Source organism: Nicotiana tabacum, chromosome 1, assembly GCF_000715075.1.
Source record: "Nicotiana tabacum cultivar K326 chromosome 1, ASM71507v2, whole genome shotgun sequence".
Lineage (NCBI taxonomy): Eukaryota > Viridiplantae > Streptophyta > Magnoliopsida > Solanales > Solanaceae > Nicotiana > Nicotiana tabacum.
The window spans coordinates 8890883-8895612 of NC_134080.1; positions in this window are offsets into that span (position 1 = coordinate 8890883).

Consider the following 4730-nt stretch of genomic DNA (forward strand, 5'->3'; position numbering starts at 1 on the left):
AAGGGTAAATTTTTCAGATTAGGTTCGCTTTTGTGGGTTATTCAAAATACTGCAAGTTATAATAATTATTAATTTAAAATATTTAAAAGATATATGAAATCAAGGAAAAACTTATTTTGCCCTCAAAATCTGAACAATGCCACACAAACCGAGACAAAGAGAGTAATGCTTATAATTAAGGCTTAATAGCAAATATACCTACTTAAAACGATTTCTATTTTTCATCCTTCAATTTCATGAGTTTTTGATGTATTATTTTAAATGAGCATGAATAGAGAGTGATTTTGATCAAAGGAAAAGGTCAAAGTTGTCTTATACTATCTTGAGTTTCTCAATTTTTCCCTCATTACACATTTTTGTTTATTCATATCTTTTGCCTTTAACAAATTGTCTCGTGCCTTTCCTTGTCGTTCAAGGAGTACTAACAAATTGGTGAGTTCCATGTAGCCAAATTCTTCAAGAAAAAAATATTGAAATTTACTCCTTTACTTTTAAATTTATTTTAAGATTGTGCATAAATTAGATTTTCATTAGTGATCAAGGAAAAAAGGAGATCTTTTTATAGTGACATAGGTAATATGAGACCAAAAGTCTAAAGAGGGATAAAGTTGCTCAATTTTGAATTCTAGATGGACAAATATGGCCCCTTATTTTTGGTTAGAAAAGCGGCTAAAATAAGAAAATGAAAAGAAAAAAATTAAAGTAAACGGATAACACCTTCATTCCTATCTTCAAATTCTCTCTTCCCTCCACCCTTTCCCTGGCTGCTAATGCAATGTTGGTTGGAATAGGGGAAGTAATTACAGAAGCAAGAGTTTGAAACGAGCAAAATGAGTGAAGAACAAAGGGTTAGATTTTCGTGAGAACATTGTGGAAACTCTCATTTATATTTTATATGTTAAAAAAGAAGACACCAGCATAATTGTTGGACTAGAAAAGCGTTAAAGATAAAAATTTCAAACATAAAGCATATGACGGAATACCAAAGCCCCAAAAAGCTACAAGATATAGATAACTTTTTTCCAAAATCTAAATAGAAAACTCCCAGCTCTTTAGATTCGAGTATGCAAGGTGACATTACTTTTCTTCTATTTAACTCAATACAAGAAACCACTATCATCGGAAAAGTAGAAGATGGTTCTTTCTAAGTGACGTGCAAAACCATTTTCAATAATGGAAGCGAAGTACAAGCATCATCTTGAGGACGAAGTGCAGGTGAAAAAGAAATTGGCGAGGTTTTAAATAAAGTGAAAAAAGAAGCATGACAACGATAAAATTTTCTCAAAAAGAGGACAAGAGGGATTTTGGGAGATGTAAAAAAATGGTGGAGCTCATTATTTGTCTAGAGATATGGGGCATACTTGAGTAGTGGTTGTCTAGTAAATAAATAATGAAAAGAGAAAATGGAGTGTATTTGAATTTTAAAAAAGTAGATTCGTGATGATGAATGCATATTCTTATCTAATGTGGATATCCAAATTAATGCGATTGAGAGACACACAAGGTCAAGTGCCATTGATGTAGTGACTTTAAACAAATTAATGTCTAGTCAACAACCAGGCGATTACTGAAATGCTAGTCAAGCATCTTCAAATCAATACACAATGTGTCTTCCACAATACATACTCTTCTCAAGCGATACAAGATAGTGCTAGCATCCTCTTAAATATCTGAAATTCCCCTTGATGTCTAAAACTCCCGACCTTTCTTCTGAACTAAACTACAGTCTTAGCCATACAATCCCAGTACCTCATGACCTCACTGCATCTACCATGCTACAATATGAAAATACGTGAACCTCATCATCAACTCTAAATCACGAGTAGGATAAACACTTCACTAACCAGAAATCTTATATTTAACTTAATCTAGGAGAACATCGCGACACATAACAAACCTCACATGAACATAGAAGACATCAACCTGAAGTCGTGGTCAAAACCACCGTGAGTTCTTCGAAACCCATTAGCGGACGATCAAGCCATCAGAACTAGATCTATCTAAATCAGTTAAGTCACACAGACTGTCAATCCCAAAAGTAACTCAAACCAAAAATGTACTAAATAGACCTTATGTGGATCTGTAACTATTTCTTTCATCTCTCTAATACTGCAAGGTAGTGTTATATCCAATTTTAACACAGGTCAAATAAAGTACAACGTATTGGTGATTAATTACTATTTAAAGAGTCGCCACCTAATTATTTTAAAGGCGAATTAGGACACCTATTTTAACTAAGTAATGTAAAGTTAAACTTCGTTAAAGTCTACTAAATATGAGAGATTCTAAGGTAAGTGTTCAAATTAATTTAAGGGGAAGGTGCCTCGCACCCCTCAAGACTCGCATGAGACGCAGTTACCTTCCGGACTTAGTGTAATCTAACTAAAGCTTTATAAGACTATTAGACTACAATACTAAAATATTTCAACAAAACACTGTATGTCATTTGAAAACTCAAAATTTTGCTTTTTAGGATTTTAACTCCAAAATGCGTAGAGGCTTAAGAAAACGTCATTTTCGCAAAAGGTGAAGCTTGAAACTAAGAAAGTTTAGAAAGCCAAATCTAATAGATAGGCAAAGCATCATATTGATTTAAAGGACAATCAGATCTAGTATGATAAGAAAAATACTTGGTAAGGAAAATTCTAATTGGACTAAATCTAAGACCAACCCATATTGACTTAATTATTATTCATTTTAACTGATTTCATAAGCACTGCTAGATAGTTAGGTGTTAGTGGAATTACTAGTTTGATTTTTAACTATATCTGTTACCCTTAAATGTTCATGCAAGAACTAATTAAGAATAATTGTAAATAAAACATATGCAATAAGAAAGCAGTTAATAGAAATGGAAGCAGAATAACAGTGATAATCCATCCCCTTTATAGGGAGGCCAAAATTAACTTTTGGCATTTTCTTATCTCTATCCAACACGAATAATCAAGTCTACAAAAGAGAAAACATGATGGAGGAAACGCAGCGGTGGTGACTTCATGGCTGCAACAAGTCTCGTATTGAGACTCAAAATTGCTCCAAAGTATACATGCAAATAAAGAAAAACAGGAAGATAAAGATTAGTAAAGATAGCCTTACACTAATATTATATGAAAAGCTAGAATAAACACTGACAGATTATTTTATAAACTTAGATTGGTTCTTACATTGTTATCAAGCAAAAGGTTAAGCTTACAAGGGGGTCTTTCATATCAGATTTATATAACCAAAGAAATTCCAAACAAATTTCTCAGTGTATAGTCTTCAAAAAAGTTTTGACAGTGAATTTCTATAAGAATCTTTACATCTAGGTGATTAAAATTGACAAGAATTAGAATTTAAGACATGTGTCTTTAATAACAAATTATTATACATGTTCAGCAATAAGCTAGCTAGAAGCTAATTAGACATGCTCGTTCCAGATCCGTCCAAAATGTGTCAGAAAGAAGATCAACAAAATCGTCCTCTTGGTTTAGAGACACAACGATTTGGTCAACTACGATACCAAAGTTTTCGGCTTTTCATTTAACATGCAAGAGAGAAAATGAAGACTTTGTTGAAAATGGAGGAACACACATTGTTCATAGCTGATATGAGAGGGCTTTTGGTGCAAATATGGAAGGGAAAGAAAAGCCTACTGCTAGTGAGGTTAGGGAAGAGTTCATGGATTTCGCTTTCCAATTTCAAGCTCTTTTTCTTTGATTTAGCTACTTTCTAATGTTTAATTGACTCATTGATTAGAACATGAGATCTTTTGTGTCTCACTGTTACATGAATTTTGTGAAATAAACCTCTTAATATAATTTGGTTTTAGGCCACCAACTTCGTCGAGCCGCCCCTTGCTCTGTAGTAGTGGGGTGCCCATTAGGATAAAAATATAATAATAATAATAATAATAATAATAATAATAATAATAATAATGGTAATAAAATAATTACAAAATTAATGATAATAAATAATCATAAGATAGCTAATAACACTATTAGAGTATTAATGACCAGGAAGCACAATGAAATTAATTAGAAGAAAAGTAGGACAAAATTGGGTATCAACAGGTAGAATCAGTGATGATATATAAATACTACAAGTCTCGGCACCATCCATGAAAAATCTTAAATTCTTAGCCATTCAACGAAATTCAACAAATCCTAAAGATACCACACATGAATCTTGAACACACTACAACCATCCTCAAGAGTCACTCATTCCGGCCAAGTCTTGGATACATAACCAATATGCTGAACAACTAGCTCTTCTCTGGCACATGCATACTACAAAAGAAGCAACCGAGAAATTCATTCCTTCTGCACACTACATCCACATTGGAATAACAAACCTGAATGATCTCAAGATTTTTATATACCCATAAAGTCTAGTACATCATGCATCCAACAAATCTCTTTCTCGAATCATCCTCAAAGTCATTCCTTCAAGTCATAACTAATCCACAAGCATATCCTAGTCCAGGAATTATAACAATACATGTCCATATGACCTAATCATCGATAGTAAACTCCTTATTTAGCTGGAAGCCATAAAACACATCATCTGTTAATCCACTGTACTCTTCCTTTGTAACTGTCATGATCTCGCACTGCCATCTAACTAAATCACCTCATAGGCTCATGCAACATTAGCCATCACGCCTTCCAAATCATCCTCCAAGTTCATACTCATCCTCGTGACATTTGTACAAACCTCCTTAAGCGATCCGAACTCTAATTGTAGCACAT